The sequence below is a fragment of the Crinia signifera genome, chromosome 19 (assembly GCF_055691185.1).
Source record: "Crinia signifera chromosome 19, ASM5569118v1, whole genome shotgun sequence".
Lineage (NCBI taxonomy): Eukaryota > Metazoa > Chordata > Amphibia > Anura > Myobatrachidae > Crinia > Crinia signifera.
In genome coordinates this window covers 73,453,016-73,469,269 of record NC_139226.1, presented here as the reverse complement: position 1 = coordinate 73,469,269, position 16,254 = coordinate 73,453,016, and the positions used below count along the sequence as shown (strand labels likewise).

Genomic DNA, 16,254 nt, shown 5'->3' with positions numbered 1-16,254 from the left:
CTGCCAAAAGCAGTTGGAATTGGGCCTAAACAGTGTGGTAAGTCTTTAGGTGATGGCTATTGTGTCTGTTTGACCTCTTCCAAATGTCTGTACTAGCAATAAAAAGAAAAAGTTTCCAATTTAAATAGCTAGAGAATAAAAACAATTTGCCAGTAATGTGAAAAACCCTACAGCACCTGGTGTTCCCATGTGGTCTCCCACCCAAGTACTAAACAGGCCCAACACTGCTTAGCTTCCAAGATCAGACAAGATTGGGCCTATCCAATGTGGTATGGCTGTAGGTGAGATATAGGCCCTTTTTTGCCCTCTTCTACTTCTATCACCAGGTAAGCTAATAAAAAAGTTTCCTAACTGTATTGGCTTACTGAAAAAAATCATGTGTTGGTAATGTAAAAAGACCTACAGGACATGTTATTAGCAGGGGGTCTTAAATTAAACTACTAAAGAGGCTCAACACTGTTTAGCTGCCAAAAGCAGTTGGAATTGGGCCTAAACAGTGTGGTAAGTCTTTAGGTGATGGCTATTGTGTCTGTTTGACCTCTTCCAAATGTCTGTACTGGCAATAAAAAGAAAAAGTTTCCAATTTTAATAGCTAGAGAATAAAAACAATTTGCCAGTAATGTGAAAAAACCTACAGCACCTGATGTTCCCATGTGGTCTTCCACCCAAGTACTTACCAGGCTCAACACTGCTTAGCTTCCAAGATCAGACGAGATTGGGCCTATTCAAAGTGGTATGGCTGTAGGTGAGATACAGGCACTTTTTTGCCCTCTTCTACTTCTATCACCAGGTAGGCTAATACAAAAGTTTCCTAACTGTATTGGCTTACTGAAAAAAATCATGTGTTGGTAATGTAAAAAGACCTACAGGACATGATATTAGCAGGGGGTCTTAAATTAAACTACTAAAGAGGCTCAACACTGTTTAGCTGCCAAAAGCAGTTGGAATTGGGCCTAAACAGTGTGGTAAGTCATTAGGTGATGGCTATTGTGTCTGTTTGACCTCTTCCAAATGTCTGTACTGGCAATAAAAAGAAAAAGTTTCCAATTTAAATAGCTAGAGAATAAAAACAATTTGCCAGTAATGTGAAAAAACCTACAGCACCTGGTGTTCCCATGTGGTCTCCCACCCAAGTACTAACCAGGCCAAACACTGCTTAGCTTCCAAGATCAGACGAGATTGGGCCTATCCAATGTGGTATGGCTGTAGGTGAGATACAGGCACTTTTTTGCCCTCTTCTACTTCTATCACCAGGTAAGCTAATACAAAAGTTTCCTAACTGTATTGGCTTACTGAAAAAAATCATGTGTTGGTAATGTAAAAAGACCTACAGGACATGATATTAGCAGGGGGTCTTAAATTAAACTACTAAAGAGGCTCAACACTGTTTAGCTGCCAAAAGCAGTTGGAATTGGGCATAAACAGTGTGGTAAGTCTTTAGGTGATGGCTATTGTGTCTGTTTGACCTCTTCCAAATGTCTGTACTGGCAATAAAAAGAAAAAGTTTCCAATTTAAATAGCTAGAGAATAAAAACAATTGGCCAGTAATGTGAAAAAACCTACAGCACCTGGTGTTCCCATGTGGTCTCCCACCCAAGTACTAACCAGGCCCAACACTGCTTAGCTTCCAAGATCAGACGAGATTGGGCCTATCCAATGTGGTATGGCTGTAGGTGAGATACAGGCACTTTTTTGCCCTCTTCTACTTCTATCACCAGGTAAGCTAATAAAAAAGTTTCCTAACTGTATTGGCTTACTGAAAAAAAATCATGTGTTGGTAATGTAAAAAGACCTACAGGACATGTTATTAGCAGGGGGTCTTAAATTAAACTACTAAAGAGGCTCAACACTGTTTAGCTGCCAAATGCAGTTGGAATTGGGCCTAAACAGTATGGTAAGTCTTTAGGTGATGGCTATTGTGTCTGTTTGACCTCTTTCAAATGGCAGTGCTGGCAATAAAAATATTTTTTTTCCAATTTAAATAGCTAGAGAATAAAAACAATTTGCCAGTAATGTGAAAAAACCTACAGCACCTGGTGTTCCCATGTGTCTCCCACCCAAGTACTAACCAGGCCCAACACTGCTTAGCTTCCAAGATCAGACGAGATTGGGCCTATCCAATGTGGTATGGCTGTAGGTGAGATACAGGCACTTTTTTGCCCTCTTCTACTTCTATCACCAGGTAAGCTAATACAAAAGTTTCCTAACTGTATTGGCTTACTGAAAAAAATCATGTGTTGGTAATGTAAAAAGACCTACAGGACATGATATTAGCAGGGGGTCTTAAATTAAACTACTAAAGAGGCTCAACACTGTTTAGCTGCCAAAAGCAGTTGGAATTGGGCCTAAACAGTGTGGTTAGTCTTTAGGTGATGGCTATTGTGTCTGTTTGACCTCTTCCAAATGTTTGTACTGGCAATAAAAAGAAAAAGTTTCCAATTTAAATAGCTAGAGAATAAAAACAATTTGCCAGTAATGTGAAAAAACCTACAGCACCTGGTGTTCCCATGTGGTCTCCCACCCAAGTACTAACCAGGCCCAACACTGCTTAGCTTCCAAGATCAGACGAGATTGGGCCTATCCAATGTGGTATGGCTGTAGGTGAGATACAGGCACTTTTTTGCCCTCTTCTACTTCTATCACCAGGTAAGCTAATACAAAAGTTTCCTAAGTGTATTGGCTTACTGAAAAAAATCATGTGTTGGTAATGTAAAAAGACCTACAGGACATGATATTAGCAGGGGGTCTTAAATTAAACTACTAAAGAGGCTCAACACTGTTTAGCTGCCAAAAGCAGTTGGAATTGGGCCTAAACAGTGTGGTAAGTCATTAGGTGATGGCTATTGTGTCTGTTTGACCTCTTCCAAATGTCTGTACTGGCAATAAAAAGAAAAAGTTTCCAATTTAAATAGCTAGAGAATAAAAACAATTTGCCAGTAATGTGATAAAATCTACAACACCTGGTGTTCCCATGTGGTCTCCCACCCAAGTACTAACCAGGCCCAACACTGCTTAACTTCCAAGATCAGACGAGATTAGGCCTATCCAATGTGGTATGGCTGTAGGTTAGATACAGGCACTTTTTTGCTCTCTTCTACTTCTATCACCATGTAAGCTAATAAAAAAGATTCCTAACTGTATTGGCTTACTGCAAAAAATCATGTGTTGGTAATGTAAAAAGACCTACAGGACATGATATTAGCAGGGGGTCTTAAATTAAACTACTAAAGAGGCTCAACACTGTTTAGCTGCCAAATGCAGTTGGAATTGGGCCTAAACAGTATGGTAAGTCTTTAGGTGATGGCTATTGTGTCTGTTTGACCTCTTCCAAATGTCAGTGCTGGCAATAAAAAGAAATTTTTTCCAATTTAAATAGCTAGAGAATAAAAACAATTTGCCAGTAATGTGAAAAAACCTACAGCACCTGGTGTTCCCATGTGGTCTCCCACCCAAGTACTAACCAGGCCCAACACTGCTTAGCTTCCAAGATCAGACGAGATTGGGCCTATCCAATGTGGTATGGCTGTAGGTGAGATACAGGCACTTTTTTGCCCTCTTCTACTTCTATCACCAGGTAAGCTAATACAAAAGTTTCCTAACTGTATTGGCTTACTGAAAAAAATCATGTGTTGGTAATGTAAAAAGACCTACAGGACATGATATTAGCAGGGGGTCTTAAATTAAACTACTAAAGAGGCTCAACACTGTTTAGCTGCCAAAAGCAGTTGGAATTGGGCCTAAACAGTGTGGTAAGTCTTTAGGTGATGGCTATTGTGTCTGTTTGACCTCTTCCAAATGTCTGTACTGGCAATAAAAAGAAAAAGTTTCCAATTTAAATAGCTAGAGAATAAAAACAATTTGCCAGTAATGTGAAAAAACCTACAGCACCTGGTGTTCCCATGTGGTCTCCCACCCAAGTACTAACCAGGCCCAACACTGCTTAGCTTCCAAGATCAGACGAGATTGGGCCTATCCAATGTGGTATGGCTGTAGGTGAAATACAGGCACTTTTTTGCCCTCTTCTACTTCTATCACCAGGTAGGCTAATACAAAAGTTTCCTAACTGTATTGGCTTACTGAAAAAAATCATGTGTTGGTAATGTAAAAAGACCTACAGGACATGATATTAGCAGGGGGTCTTAAATTAAACTACTAAAGAGGCTCAACACTGTTTAGCTGCCAAAAGCAGTTGGAATTGGGCCTAAACAGTGTGGTAAGTCATTAGGTGATGGCTATTGTGTCTGTTTGACCTCTTCCAAATGTCTGTACTGGCAATAAAAAGAAAAAGTTTCCAATTTAAATAGCTAGAGAATAAAAACAATTTGCCAGTAATGTGAAAAAACCTACAGCACCTGGTGTTCCCATGTGGTCTCCCACCAAAGTACTAACCAGGCGCAACACTGCTTAGCTTCCAAGATCAGACGAGATTGGGCCTATCCAATGTGGTATGGCTGTAGGTTAGATACAGGCACTTTTTTGCTCTCTTCTACTTCTATCACCGTGTAAGCTAATAAAAAAGTTTCCTAACTGTATTGGCTTACTGCAAAAAATCATGTGTTGGTAATGTAAAAAGACCTACAGGACATGATATTAGCAGGGGGTCTTAAATTAAACTACTAAAGAGGCTCTACACTGTTTAGCTGCCAAAAGCAGTTGGAATTGGGCCTAAACAGTGTGGTAAGTCTTTAGGTGATTGCTATTGTGTCTGTTTGACCTCTTCCAAATGTCAGTGCTAGCAATAAAAAGAAAAAGTTTCCAATTTAAATAGCTAGAGAATAAAAACAATTTGCCAGTAATGTGAAAAAACCTACAGCACCTGGTGTTCCCATGTGGTCTCCCACCCAAGTACTAACCAGGCCCAACACTGCTTAGCTTCCAAGATCAGACGAGATTGGGCCTATCCAATGTGGTATGGTTCTAGGTGAGATACAGGCACTTTTTTGCCCTCTTCTACTTCTATCACCAGGTAAGCTAATACAAAAGTTTCCTAACTGTATTGGCTTACTGAAAAAAATCATGTGTTGGTAATGTAAAAAGACCTACAGGACATGATATTAGCAGGGGGTCTTAAATTAAACTACTAAAGAGGCTCAACACTGTTTAGCTGCCAAAAGCAGTTGGAATTGGGCATAAACAGTGTGGTAAGTCTTTAGGTGATGGCTATTGTGTCTGTTGACCTCTTCCAAATGTCTGTACTGGCAATAAAAAGAAAAAAGTTTTCAATTTAAATAGCTAGAGAATAAAAACAATTGGCCAGTAATGTGAAAAAACCTACAGCACCTGGTGTTCCCATGTGGTCTCCCACCCAAGTACTAACCAGGCCCAACACTGCTTAGCTTCCAAGATCAGACGAGATTGGGCCTATCCAATGTGGTATGGCTGTAGGTGAGATACAGGCACTTTTTTGCCCTCTTCTACTTCTATCACCAGGTAAGCTAATACAAAAGTTTCCTAACTGTATTGGCTTACTGAAAAAAATCATGTGTTGGTAATGTAAAAAGACCTACAGGACATGATATTAGCAGGGGGTCTTAAATTAAACTACTAAAGAGGCTCAACACTGTTTAGCTGCCAAAAGCAGTTGGAATTGGGCATAAACAGTGTGGTAAGTCTTTAGGTGATGGCTATTGTGTCTGTTGACCTCTTCCAAATGTCTGTACTGGCAATAAAAAGAAAAAAGTTTTCAATTTAAATAGCTAGAGAATAAAAACAATTGGCCAGTAATGTGAAAAAACCTACAGCACCTGGTGTTCCCATGTGGTCTCCCACCCAAGTACTAACCGGGCCCAACACTGCTTAGCTTCCAAGATCAGACGAGATTGGGCCTATCCAATGTGGTATGGCTGTAGGTGAGATACAGGCACTTTTTTGCCCTCTTCTACTTCTATCACCAGGTAAGCTAATAAAAAAGTTTCCTAACTGTATTGGCTTACTGAAAAAAATCATGTGTTGGTAATGTAAAAAGACCTACAGGACATGTTATTAGCAGGGGGTCTTAAATTAAACTACTAAAGAGGCTCAACACTGTTTAGCTGCCAAATGCAGTTGGAATTGGGCCTAAACAGTATGGTAAGTCTTTAGGTGATGGCTATTGTGTCTGTTTGACCTCTTCCAAATGTCAGTGCTGGCAATAAAAAGAAATTTTTTCCAATTTAAATAGCTAGAGAATAAAAACAATTTGCCAGTAATGTGAAAAAACCTACAGCACCTGGTGTTCCCATGTGGTCTCCCACCCAAGTACTAACCAGGCCCAACACTGCTTAGCTTCCAAGATCAGACGAGATTGGGCCTATCCAATGTGGTATGGCTGTAGGTGAGATACAGGCACTTTTTTGCCCTCTTCTACTTCTATCACCAGGTAAGCTAATACAAAAGTTTCCTAACTGTATTGGCTTACTGAAAAAAATCATGTGTTGGTAATGTAAAAAGACCTACAGGACATGATATTAGCAGGGGGTCTTAAATTAAACTACTAAAGAGGCTCAACACTGTTTAGCTGCCAAAAGCAGTTGGAATTGGGCCTAAACAGTGTGGTAAGTCATTAGGTGATGGCTATTGTGTCTGTTTGACCTCTTCCAAATGTCTGTACTGGCAATAAAAATAAAAAGTTTCCAATTTAAATAGCTAGAGAATAAAAACAATTTGCCAGTAATGTGAAAAAACCTACAGCACCTGGTGTTCCCATGTGGTCTCCCACCAAAGAACTAACCAGGCCCAACACTGCTTAGCTTCCAAGATCAGACGAGATTGGGCCTATCCAATGTGGTATGGCTGTAGGTTAGATACAGGCACTTTTTTGCTCTCTTCTACTTCTATCACCGTGTAAGCTAATAAAAAAGTTTCCTAACTGTATTGGCTTACTGCAAAAAATCATGTGTTGGTAATGTAAAAAGACCTACAGGACATGATATTAGCAGGGGGTCTTAAATTAAACTACTAAAGAGGCTCTACACTGTTTAGCTGCCAAAAGCAGTTGGAATTGGGCCTAAACAGTGTGGTAAGTCTTTAGGTGATTGCTATTGTGTCTGTTTGACCTCTTCCAAATGTCAGTGCTAGCAATAAAAAGAAAAAGTTTCCAATTTAAATAGCTAGAGAATAAAAACAATTTGCCAGTAATGTGAAAAAACCTACAGCACCTGGTGTTCCCATGTGGTCTATCACCCAAGTACTAACCAGGACAAACACTGCTTAGCTTCCAAGGTCAGACGAGATTGGGCCTATCCAATGTGGTATGGCTGTAGGTTAGATACAGGCACTTTTTTGCCCTCTTCTACTTCTATCACCAGGTAAGCTAATACAAAAGTTTCCTAACTGTATTGGCTTACTGAAAAAAATCATGTGTTGGTAATGTAAAAAGACCTACAGGACATGATATTATCAGGGGGTCTTTAATTAAACTACTAAAGAGGCTCAACACTGTTTAGCTGCCAAAAGCAGTTGGAATTGGGCCTAAACAGTGTGGTAAGTCTTTAGGTGATGGCTATTGTGTCTGTTTGACCTCTTCCAAATGTCTGTACTGGCAATAAAAAGAAAAAGTTTCCAATTTAAATAGCTAGAGAATAAAAACAATTGGCCAGTAATGTGAAAAAACCTACAGCACCTGGTGTTCCCATGTGGTCTCCCACCCAAGTACTAACCAGGCCCAACACTGCTTAGCTTCCAAGATCAGACGAGATTGGGCCTATCCAATGTGGTATGGCTGTAGGTGAGATACAGGCACTTTTTTGCCAACTTCTACTTCTATCACCATGTAAGCTAATAAAAAAGTTTCCTAACTGTATTGGCTTACTGAAAAAAAATCATGTGTTGGTAATGTAAAAAGACCTACAGGACATGTTATTAGCAAGGGGTCTTAAATTAAACTACTAAAGAGGCTCAACACTGTTTAGCTGCCAAATGCAGTTGGAATTGGGCCTAAACAGTATGGTAAGTCTTTAGGTGATGGCTATTGTGTCTGTTTGACCTCTTCCAAATGTCAGTGCTGGCAATAAAAATAATTTTTTTCCAATTTAAATAGCTAGAGAATAAAAACAATTTGCCAGTAATGTGAAAAAACCTACAGCACCTGGTGTTCCCATGTGGTCTCCCACCCAAGTACTAACCAGGCCCAACACTGCTTAGCTTCCAAGATCAGACGAGATTGGGCCTATCCAATGTGGTATGGCTGTAGGTGAGATACAGGCACTTTTTTGCCCTCTTCTACTTCTATCACCAGGTATGCTAATACAAAAGTTTCCTAACTGTATTGGCTTACTGAAAAAAATCATGTGTTGGTAATGTAAAAAGACCTACAGGACATAATATTATCAGGGGGTCTTAAATTAAACTACTAAAGAGGCTCAACACTGTTTAGCTGCCAAAAGCAGTTGGAATTGGGCCTAAACAGTGTGGTAAGTCTTTAGGTGATTGCTATTGTGTCTGTTTGACCTCTTCCAAATGTCAGTGCTAGCAATAAAAAGAAAAAGTTTCCAATTTAAATAGCTAGAGAATAAAAACAATTTGCCAGTAATGTGAAAAAACCTACAGCACCTGGTGTTCCCATGTGGTCTATCACCCAAGTACTAACCAGGACAAACACTGCTTAGCTTCCAAGGTCAGACGAGATTGGGCCTATCCAATGTGGTATGGCTGTAGGTTAGATACAGGCACTTTTTTGCCCTCTTCTACTTCTATCACCAGGTAAGCTAATACAAAAGTTTCCTAACTGTATTGGCTTACTGAAAAAAATCATGTGTTGGTAATGTAAAAAGACCTACAGGACATGATATTATCAGGGGGTCTTTAATTAAACTACTAAAGAGGCTCAACACTGTTTAGCTGCCAAAAGCAGTTGGAATTGGGCATAAACAGTGTGGTAAGTCTTTAGGTGATGGCTATTGTGTCTGTTTGACCTCTTCCAAATGTCTGTACTGGCAATAAAAAGAAAAAGTTTCCAATTTAAATAGCTAGAGAATAAAAACAATTGGCCAGTAATGTGAAAAAACCTACAGCACCTGGTGTTCCCATGTGGTCTCCCACCCAAGTACTAACCAGGCCCAACACTGCTTAGCTTCCAAGATCAGACGAGATTGGGCCTATCCAATGTGGTATGGCTGTAGGTGAGATACAGGCACTTTTTTGCCCTCTTCTACTTCTATCACCAGGTAAGCTAATACAAAAGTTTCCTAACTGTATTGGCTTACTGAAAAAAAATCATGTGTTGGTAATGTAAAAAGACCTACAGGACATGTTATTAGCAGGGGGTCTTAAATTAAACTACTAAAGAGGCTCAACACTGTTTAGCTGCCAAATGCAGTTGGAATTGGGCCTAAACAGTATGGTAAGTCTTTAGGTGATGGCTATTGTGTCTGTTTGACCTCTTCCAAATGTCAGTGCTGGCAATAAAAAGAATTTTTTTCCAATTTAAATAGCTAGAGAATAAAAACAATTTGCCAGTAATGTGAAAAAACCTACAGCACCTGGTGTTCCCATGTGGTCTCCCACCCAAGTACTAACCAGGCCCAACACTGCTTAGCTTCCAAGATCAGACGAGATTGGGCCTATCCAATGTGGTATGGCTGTAGGTGAGATACAGGCACTTTTTTGCCCTCTTCTACTTCTATCACCAGGTATGCTAATACAAAAGTTTCCTAACTGTATTGGCTTACTGAAAAAAATCATGTGTTGGTAATGTAAAAAGACCTACAGGACATGATATTAGCAGGGGGTCTTAAATTAAACTACTAAAGAGGCTCAACACTGTTTAGCTGCCAAAAGCAGTTGGAATTGGGCCTAAACAGTGTGGTAAGTCTTTAGGTGATTGCTATTGTGTCTGTTTGACCTCTTCCAAATGTCAGTGCTAGCAATAAAAAGAAAAAGTTTCCAATTTAAATAGCTAGAGAATAAAAACAATTTGCCAGTAATGTGAAAAAACCTACAGCACCTGGTGTTCCCATGTGGTCTCCCACCCAAGTACTAACCAGGCCCAACACTGCTTAGCTTCCAAGATCAGACGAGATTGGGCCTATCCAATGTGGTATGGCTGTAGGTGAGATACAGGCACTTTTTTGCCCTCTTCTACTTCTATCACCAGGTAAGCTAATACAAAAGTTTCCTAACTGTATTGGCTTACTGAAAAAAATCATGTGTTGGTAATGTAAAAAGACCTACAGGACATGATATTAGCAGGGGGTCTTAAATTAAACTACTAAAGAGGCTCAACACTGTTTAGCTGCCAAAAGCAGTTGGAATTGGGCATAAACAGTGTGGTAAGTCTTTAGGTGATGGCTATTGTGTCTGTTTGACCTCTTCCAAATGTCTGTACTGGCAATAAAAAGAAAAAGTTTCCAATTTAAATAGCTAGAGAATAAAAACAATTTGCCAGTAATGTGAAAAAACCTACAGCACCTGGTGTTCCCATGTGGTCTCCCACCCAAGTACTAACCAGGCCCAACACTGCTTAGCTTCCAAGATCAGACGAGATTGGGCCTATCCAATGTGGTATGGCTGTAGGTGAGATACAGGCACTTTTTTGCCCTCTTCTACTTCTATCACCAGGTAAGCTAATAAAAAAGTTTCCTAACTGTATTGGCTTACTGAAAAAAATCATGTGTTGGTAATGTAAAAAGACCTACAGGACATGTTATTAGCAGGGGGTCTTAAATTAAACTTCTAAAGAGGCTCAACACTGTTTAGCTGCCAAGTGCAGTTGGAATTGGGCCTAAACAGTATGGTAAGTCTTTAGGTGATGGCTATTGTGTCTGTTTGACCTCTTCCAAATGTCAGTGCTGGCAATAAAAAGAATTTTTTTCCAATTTAAATAGCTAGAGAATAAAAACAATTTGCCAGTAATGTGAAAAAAACCTACAGCACCTGGTGTTCCCATGTGGTCTCCCACCCAAGTACTAACCAGGCCCAACACTGCTTAGCTTCCAAGATCAGACGAGATTGGGCCTGTCCAATGTGGTATGGCTGTAGGTGAGATACAGGCACTTTTTTGCCCTCTTCTACTTCTATCACCAGGTCAGCTAATACAAAAGTTTCCTAACTGTATTGGCTTACTGAAAAAAATCATGTGTTGGTAATGTAAAAAGACCTACAGGACATGATATTAGCAGGGGGTCTTAAATTAAACTACTAAAGAGGCTCAACACTGTTTAGCTGCCAAAAGCAGTTGGAATTGGGCCTAAACAGTGTGGTAAGTCTTTAGGTGATGGCTATTGTGTCTGTTTGACCTCTTCCAAATGTCTGTAATGGCAATAAAAAGAAAAAGTTTCCAATTTAAATAGCTAGAGAATAAAAACAATTTGCCAGTAATGTGAAAAAACCTACAGCACCTGGTGTTCCCATGTGGTCTCCCACCCAAGTACTAAACAGGCCCAACACTGCTTAGCTTCCAAGATCAGATGAGATTGGGCCTATCCAATGTGGTATGGCTGTAGGTGAGATACAGGCACTTTTTTGCCCTCTTCTACTTCTATCACCAGGTAAGCTAATAAAAAAGTTTCCTAACTGTATTGGCTTACTGAAAAAAATCATGTGTTGGTAATGTAAAAAGACCTACAGGACATGTTATTAGCAGGGGGTCTTAAATTAAACTACTAAAGAGGCTCAACACTGTTTAGCTGCCAAAAGCAGTTGGAATTGGGCCTAAACAGTGTGGTAAGTCTTTAGGTGATGGCTATTGTGTCTGTTTGACCTCTTCCAAATGTCTGTACTGGCAATAAAAAGAAAAAGTTTCCAATTTAAATAGCTAGAGAATAAAAACAATTTGCCAGTAATGTGAAAAAACCTACAGCACCTGGTGTTCCCATGTGGTCTCCCACCCAAGTACTAACCAGGCTCAACACTGCTTAGCTTCCAAGATCAGACGAGATTGGGCCTATCCAAAGTGGTATGGCTGTAGGTGAGATACAGGCACTTTTTTGCCCTCTTCTACTTCTATCACCAGGTAGGCTAATACAAAAGTTTCCTAACTATATTGGCTTACTGAAAAAAATCATGTGTTGGTAATGTAAAAAGACCTACAGGACATGATATTAGCAGGGGGTCTTAAATTAAACTACTAAAGAGGCTCAACACTGTTTAGCTGCCAAAAGCAGTTGGAATTGGGCCTAAACAGTGTGGTAAGTCATTAGGTGATGGCTATTGTGTCTGTTTGACCTCTTCCAAATGTCTGTACTGGCAATAAAAAGAAAAAGTTTCCAATTTAAATAGCTAGAGAATAAAAACAATTTGCCAGTAATGTGAAAAAACTACAGCACCTGGTGTTCCCATGTGGTCTCCCACCCAAGTACTAACCAGGCCCAACACTGCTTAGCTTCCAAGATCAGACGAGATTGGGCCTATCCAATGTGGTATGGCTGTAGGTTAGATACAGGCACTTTTTTGCTCTCTTCTACTTCTATCACCATGTAAGCTAATAAAAAAGTTTCCTAACTGTATTGGCTTACTGCAAAAAATCATGTGTTGGTAATGTAAAAAGACCTACAGGACATGATATTAGCAGGGGGTCTTAAATTAAACTACTAAAGAGGCTCTACACTGTTTAGCTGCCAAAAGCAGTTGGAATTGGGCCTAAACAGTGTGGTAAGTCTTTAGGTGATTGCTATTGTGTCTGTTTGACCTCTTCCAAATGTCAGTGCTAGCAATAAAAAGAAAAAGTTTCCAATTTAAATAGCTAGAGAATAAAAACAATTTGCCAGTAATGTGAAAAAACCTACAGCACCTGGTGTTCCCATGTGGTCTCCCACCCAAGTACTAACCAGGCCCAACACTGCTTAGCTTCCAAGATCAGACGAGATTGGGCCTATCCAATGTGGTATGGCTGTAGGTGAGATACAGGCACTTTTTTGCCCTCTTCTACTTCTATCACCAGGTAAGCTAATACAAAAGTTTCCTAACTGTATTGGCTTACTGAAAAAAATCATGTGTTGGTAATGTAAAAAGACCTACAGGACATGATATTAGCAGGGGGGTCTTAAATTAAACTACTAAAGAGGCTCAACACTGTTTAGCTGCCAAAAGCAGTTGGAATTGGGCATAAACAGTGTGGTAAGTCTTTAGGTGATGGCTATTGTGTCTGTTTGACCTCTTCCAAATGTCTGTACTGGCAATAAAAAGAAAAAAGTTTCCAATTTAAATAGCTAGAGAATAAAAACAATTGGCCAGTAATGTGAAAAAACCTACAGCACCTGGTGTTCCCATGTGGTCTCCCACCCAAGTACTAACCAGGCCCAACACTGCTTAGCTTCCAAGATCAGACGAGATTGGGCCTATCCAATGTGGTATGGCTGTAGGTGAGATACAGGCACTTTTTTGCCCTCTTCTACTTCTATCACCAGGTAAGCTAATAAAAAAGTTTCCTAACTGTATTGGCTTACTGAAAAAAATCATGTGTTGGTAATGTAAAAAGACCTACAGGACATGTTATTAGCAGGGGGTCTTAAATTAAACTACTAAAGAGGCTCAACACTGTTTAGCTGCCAAATGCAGTTGGAATTGGGCCTAAACAGTATGGTAAGTCTTTAGGTGATGGCTATTGTGTCTGTTTCACCTCTTCCAAATGTCAGTGCTGGCAATAAAAATAAATTTTTTCCAATTTAAATAGCTAGAGAATAAAAACAATTTGCCAGTAATGTGAAAAAACCTACAGCACCTGGTGTTCCCATGTGGTCTCCCACCCAAGTACTAACCAGGCCCAACACTGCTTAGCTTCCAAGATCAGACGAGATTGGGCCTATCCAATGTGGTATGGCTGTAGGTGAGATACAGGCACTTTTTTGCCCTCTTCTACTTCTATCACCAGGTAAGCTAATACAAAAGTTTCCTAACTGTATTGGCTTACTGAAAAAAATCATGTGTTGGTAATGTAAAAAGACCTACAGGACATGATATTAGCAGGGGGTCTTAAATTAAACTACTAAAGAGGCTCAACACTGTTTAGCTGCCAAAAGCAGTTGGAATTGGGCCTAAACAGTGTGGTAAGTCATTAGGTGATGGCTATTGTGTCTGTTTGACCTCTTCCAAATGTCTGTACTGGCAATAAAAAGAAAAAGTTTCCAATTTAAATAGCTAGAGAATAAAAACAATTTGCCAGTAATATGAAAAAACCTACAGCACCTGGTATTCCCATGTGGTCTCCCACCCAAGTACTAACCAGGCCCAACACTGTTTTGCTTCCAAGATCAGACGAGATTGGGCCTATCCAATGTGGTATGGCTGTAGGTTAGATACAGGCACTTTTTTGCTCTCTTCTACTTCTATCACCATGTAAGCTAATAAAAAAGTTTCCTAACTGTATTGGCTTACTGCAAAAAATCATGTGTTGGTAATGTAAAAAGACCTACAGGACATGATATTAGCAGGGGGTCTTAAATTAAACTACTAAAGAGGCTCTACACTGTTTAGCTGCCAAAAGCAGTTGGAATTGGGCATAAACAGTGTGGTAAGTCTTTAGGTGATTGCTATTGTGTCTGTTTGACCTCTTCCAAATGTCAGTGCTAGCAATAAAAAGAAAAAGTTTCCAATTTAAATAGCTAGAGAATAAAAACAATTTGCCAGTAATGTGAAAAAACCTACAGCACCTGGTGTTCCCATGTGGTCTCCCACCCAAGTACTAACCAGGCCCAACACTGCTTAGCTTCCAAGATCAGATGAGATTGGGCCTATCCAATGTGGTATGGCTGTAGGTGAGATACAGGCACTTTTTTGCCCTCTTCTACTTCTATCACCAGGTAAGCTAATACAAAAGTTTCCTAACTGTATTGGCTTACTGAAAAAAATCATGTGTTGGTAATGTAAAAAGACCTACAGGACATGATATTAGCAGGGGGTCTTAAATTAAACTACTAAAGAGGCTCAACACTGTTTAGCTGCCAAAAGCAGTTGGAATTGGGCATAAACAGTGTGGTAAGTCTTTAGGTGATGGCTATTGTGTCTGTTTGACCTCTTCCAAATGTCTGTACTGGCAATAAAAAGAAAAAGTTTCCAATTTAAATAGCTAGAGAATAAAAACAATTGGCCAGTAATGTGAAAAAACCTACAGCACCTGGTGTTCCCATGTGATCTCCCACCCAAGTACTAACCAGGCCCAACACTGCTTAGCTTCCAAGATCAGACGAGATTGGGCCTATCCAATGTAGTATGGCTGTAGGTGAGATACAGGCACTTTTTTGCCCTCTTCTACTTCTATCACCAGGTAAGCTAATAAAAAAGTTTCCTAACTGTATTGGCTTACTGAAAAAAATCATGTGTTGGTAATGTAAAAAGACCTACAGGACATGTTATTAGCAGGGGGTCTTAAATTAAACTACTAAAGAGGCTCAACACTGTTTAGCTGCCAAATGCAGTTGGAATTGGGCCTAAACAGTATGGTAAGTCTTTAGGTGATGGCTATTGTGTCTGTTTGACCTCTTCCAAATGTCAGTGCTGGCAATAAAAATAAATTTTTTCCAATTTAAATAGCTAGAGAATAAAAACAATTTGCCAGTAATGTGAAAAAACCTACAGCACCTGGTGTTCCCATGTGGTCTCCCACCCAAGTACTAACCAGGCCCAACACTGCTTAGCTTCCAAGATCAGACGAGATTGGGCCTATCAAATGTGGTATGGCTGTAGGTGAGATACAGGCACTTTTTTGCCCTCTTCTACTTCTATCACCAGGTAAGCTAATACAAAAGTTTCCTAACTGTATTGGCTTACTGAAAAAAATCATGTGTTGGTAATGTAAAAAGACCTACAGGACATGATATTAGCAGGGGGTCTTAAATTAAACTACTAAAGAGGCTCAACACTGTTTAGCTGCCAAAAGCAGTTGGAATTGGGCCTAAACAGTGTGGTAAGTCTTTAGGTGATGGCTATTGTGTCTGTTTGACCTCTTCCAAATGTCTGTACTGGCAATAAAAAGAAAAAGTTTCCAATTTAAATAGCTAGAGAATAAAAACAATTTGCCAGTAATGTGAAAAAACCTACAGCACCTGGTGTTCCCATGTGGTCTCCCACCCAAGTACTAACCAGGCCCAACATTGCTTAGCTTCCAAGATCAGACGAGATTGGGCCTATCCAATGTGGTATGGCTGTAGGTGCGATACAGGCACTTTTTTGCCCTCTTCTACTTCTATCACCAGGTAAGCTAATACAAAAGTTTCCTAACTGTATTGGCTTACTGAAAAAAATCATGTGTTGGTAATGTAAAAAGACCTACAGGACATGATATTAGCAGGGGGTCTTAAATTAAACTACTAAAGAGGCTCAACACTGTTTAGCTGCCAAATG

General features: G+C 39.8%; 30 non-coding genes and 5 pseudogenes across 30 annotated transcripts; all 35 read right to left on the bottom strand.

Moving 5' to 3' along the window:
- Nucleotides 1-164: 164 nt before the first annotated feature.
- On the bottom strand, nucleotides 165-283 carry LOC146043885 (5S ribosomal RNA; annotated as a pseudogene).
- Nucleotides 284-628: 345 nt separating this feature from the next.
- LOC146044106 (5S ribosomal RNA) lies at nucleotides 629-747 on the bottom strand (annotated as a pseudogene).
- A 345-nt stretch (nucleotides 748-1,092) lies between these two features.
- On the bottom strand, nucleotides 1,093-1,211 carry LOC146043414 (5S ribosomal RNA). The gene has a single exon (XR_014464406.1). It is a non-coding gene; the product is annotated as a 5S ribosomal RNA (ribosomal RNA).
- A 345-nt stretch (nucleotides 1,212-1,556) lies between these two features.
- LOC146044411 (5S ribosomal RNA) lies at nucleotides 1,557-1,675 on the bottom strand. Its single transcript, XR_014464901.1, has one exon. It is a non-coding gene; the product is annotated as a 5S ribosomal RNA (ribosomal RNA).
- A 346-nt stretch (nucleotides 1,676-2,021) lies between these two features.
- LOC146043838 (5S ribosomal RNA) lies at nucleotides 2,022-2,139 on the bottom strand (annotated as a pseudogene).
- A 345-nt stretch (nucleotides 2,140-2,484) lies between these two features.
- Nucleotides 2,485-2,603, bottom strand: LOC146044410 (5S ribosomal RNA). Its single transcript, XR_014464900.1, has one exon. It is a non-coding gene; the product is annotated as a 5S ribosomal RNA (ribosomal RNA).
- Nucleotides 2,604-2,948: 345 nt separating this feature from the next.
- Nucleotides 2,949-3,067, bottom strand: LOC146043540 (5S ribosomal RNA). The gene has a single exon (XR_014464531.1). It is a non-coding gene; the product is annotated as a 5S ribosomal RNA (ribosomal RNA).
- Nucleotides 3,068-3,412: 345 nt separating this feature from the next.
- On the bottom strand, nucleotides 3,413-3,531 carry LOC146044409 (5S ribosomal RNA). The gene has a single exon (XR_014464898.1). It is a non-coding gene; the product is annotated as a 5S ribosomal RNA (ribosomal RNA).
- Nucleotides 3,532-3,876: 345 nt separating this feature from the next.
- LOC146044407 (5S ribosomal RNA) lies at nucleotides 3,877-3,995 on the bottom strand. Its single transcript, XR_014464896.1, has one exon. It is a non-coding gene; the product is annotated as a 5S ribosomal RNA (ribosomal RNA).
- Nucleotides 3,996-4,340: 345 nt separating this feature from the next.
- Nucleotides 4,341-4,459, bottom strand: LOC146043675 (5S ribosomal RNA). Its single transcript, XR_014464667.1, has one exon. It is a non-coding gene; the product is annotated as a 5S ribosomal RNA (ribosomal RNA).
- Nucleotides 4,460-4,804: 345 nt separating this feature from the next.
- LOC146043664 (5S ribosomal RNA) lies at nucleotides 4,805-4,923 on the bottom strand. Its single transcript, XR_014464656.1, has one exon. It is a non-coding gene; the product is annotated as a 5S ribosomal RNA (ribosomal RNA).
- Nucleotides 4,924-5,268: 345 nt separating this feature from the next.
- Nucleotides 5,269-5,387, bottom strand: LOC146044406 (5S ribosomal RNA). Its single transcript, XR_014464895.1, has one exon. It is a non-coding gene; the product is annotated as a 5S ribosomal RNA (ribosomal RNA).
- Nucleotides 5,388-5,732: 345 nt separating this feature from the next.
- Nucleotides 5,733-5,851, bottom strand: LOC146044618 (5S ribosomal RNA). Its single transcript, XR_014465054.1, has one exon. It is a non-coding gene; the product is annotated as a 5S ribosomal RNA (ribosomal RNA).
- A 345-nt stretch (nucleotides 5,852-6,196) lies between these two features.
- On the bottom strand, nucleotides 6,197-6,315 carry LOC146044405 (5S ribosomal RNA). Its single transcript, XR_014464894.1, has one exon. It is a non-coding gene; the product is annotated as a 5S ribosomal RNA (ribosomal RNA).
- A 345-nt stretch (nucleotides 6,316-6,660) lies between these two features.
- LOC146043379 (5S ribosomal RNA) lies at nucleotides 6,661-6,779 on the bottom strand. The gene has a single exon (XR_014464372.1). It is a non-coding gene; the product is annotated as a 5S ribosomal RNA (ribosomal RNA).
- Nucleotides 6,780-7,124: 345 nt separating this feature from the next.
- On the bottom strand, nucleotides 7,125-7,243 carry LOC146044274 (5S ribosomal RNA; annotated as a pseudogene).
- Nucleotides 7,244-7,588: 345 nt separating this feature from the next.
- On the bottom strand, nucleotides 7,589-7,707 carry LOC146044403 (5S ribosomal RNA). Its single transcript, XR_014464893.1, has one exon. It is a non-coding gene; the product is annotated as a 5S ribosomal RNA (ribosomal RNA).
- A 346-nt stretch (nucleotides 7,708-8,053) lies between these two features.
- LOC146044402 (5S ribosomal RNA) lies at nucleotides 8,054-8,172 on the bottom strand. The gene has a single exon (XR_014464892.1). It is a non-coding gene; the product is annotated as a 5S ribosomal RNA (ribosomal RNA).
- A 345-nt stretch (nucleotides 8,173-8,517) lies between these two features.
- LOC146044273 (5S ribosomal RNA) lies at nucleotides 8,518-8,636 on the bottom strand (annotated as a pseudogene).
- A 345-nt stretch (nucleotides 8,637-8,981) lies between these two features.
- LOC146044401 (5S ribosomal RNA) lies at nucleotides 8,982-9,100 on the bottom strand. Its single transcript, XR_014464891.1, has one exon. It is a non-coding gene; the product is annotated as a 5S ribosomal RNA (ribosomal RNA).
- Nucleotides 9,101-9,446: 346 nt separating this feature from the next.
- LOC146044400 (5S ribosomal RNA) lies at nucleotides 9,447-9,565 on the bottom strand. Its single transcript, XR_014464890.1, has one exon. It is a non-coding gene; the product is annotated as a 5S ribosomal RNA (ribosomal RNA).
- Nucleotides 9,566-9,910: 345 nt separating this feature from the next.
- On the bottom strand, nucleotides 9,911-10,029 carry LOC146044399 (5S ribosomal RNA). The gene has a single exon (XR_014464889.1). It is a non-coding gene; the product is annotated as a 5S ribosomal RNA (ribosomal RNA).
- Nucleotides 10,030-10,374: 345 nt separating this feature from the next.
- Nucleotides 10,375-10,493, bottom strand: LOC146044398 (5S ribosomal RNA). The gene has a single exon (XR_014464887.1). It is a non-coding gene; the product is annotated as a 5S ribosomal RNA (ribosomal RNA).
- A 346-nt stretch (nucleotides 10,494-10,839) lies between these two features.
- On the bottom strand, nucleotides 10,840-10,958 carry LOC146044600 (5S ribosomal RNA). Its single transcript, XR_014465037.1, has one exon. It is a non-coding gene; the product is annotated as a 5S ribosomal RNA (ribosomal RNA).
- A 345-nt stretch (nucleotides 10,959-11,303) lies between these two features.
- Nucleotides 11,304-11,422, bottom strand: LOC146044666 (5S ribosomal RNA). The gene has a single exon (XR_014465103.1). It is a non-coding gene; the product is annotated as a 5S ribosomal RNA (ribosomal RNA).
- A 345-nt stretch (nucleotides 11,423-11,767) lies between these two features.
- Nucleotides 11,768-11,886, bottom strand: LOC146043638 (5S ribosomal RNA). The gene has a single exon (XR_014464629.1). It is a non-coding gene; the product is annotated as a 5S ribosomal RNA (ribosomal RNA).
- A 344-nt stretch (nucleotides 11,887-12,230) lies between these two features.
- On the bottom strand, nucleotides 12,231-12,349 carry LOC146044793 (5S ribosomal RNA). Its single transcript, XR_014465229.1, has one exon. It is a non-coding gene; the product is annotated as a 5S ribosomal RNA (ribosomal RNA).
- Nucleotides 12,350-12,694: 345 nt separating this feature from the next.
- LOC146044397 (5S ribosomal RNA) lies at nucleotides 12,695-12,813 on the bottom strand. The gene has a single exon (XR_014464886.1). It is a non-coding gene; the product is annotated as a 5S ribosomal RNA (ribosomal RNA).
- A 347-nt stretch (nucleotides 12,814-13,160) lies between these two features.
- Nucleotides 13,161-13,279, bottom strand: LOC146044395 (5S ribosomal RNA). The gene has a single exon (XR_014464884.1). It is a non-coding gene; the product is annotated as a 5S ribosomal RNA (ribosomal RNA).
- Nucleotides 13,280-13,624: 345 nt separating this feature from the next.
- LOC146044394 (5S ribosomal RNA) lies at nucleotides 13,625-13,743 on the bottom strand. The gene has a single exon (XR_014464883.1). It is a non-coding gene; the product is annotated as a 5S ribosomal RNA (ribosomal RNA).
- Nucleotides 13,744-14,088: 345 nt separating this feature from the next.
- LOC146043175 (5S ribosomal RNA) lies at nucleotides 14,089-14,207 on the bottom strand. The gene has a single exon (XR_014464168.1). It is a non-coding gene; the product is annotated as a 5S ribosomal RNA (ribosomal RNA).
- Nucleotides 14,208-14,552: 345 nt separating this feature from the next.
- Nucleotides 14,553-14,671, bottom strand: LOC146044648 (5S ribosomal RNA). The gene has a single exon (XR_014465084.1). It is a non-coding gene; the product is annotated as a 5S ribosomal RNA (ribosomal RNA).
- A 345-nt stretch (nucleotides 14,672-15,016) lies between these two features.
- On the bottom strand, nucleotides 15,017-15,135 carry LOC146043447 (5S ribosomal RNA). The gene has a single exon (XR_014464439.1). It is a non-coding gene; the product is annotated as a 5S ribosomal RNA (ribosomal RNA).
- Nucleotides 15,136-15,480: 345 nt separating this feature from the next.
- LOC146044772 (5S ribosomal RNA) lies at nucleotides 15,481-15,599 on the bottom strand. Its single transcript, XR_014465208.1, has one exon. It is a non-coding gene; the product is annotated as a 5S ribosomal RNA (ribosomal RNA).
- A 345-nt stretch (nucleotides 15,600-15,944) lies between these two features.
- On the bottom strand, nucleotides 15,945-16,063 carry LOC146043578 (5S ribosomal RNA). The gene has a single exon (XR_014464570.1). It is a non-coding gene; the product is annotated as a 5S ribosomal RNA (ribosomal RNA).
- Nucleotides 16,064-16,254: the final 191 nt, after the last annotated feature.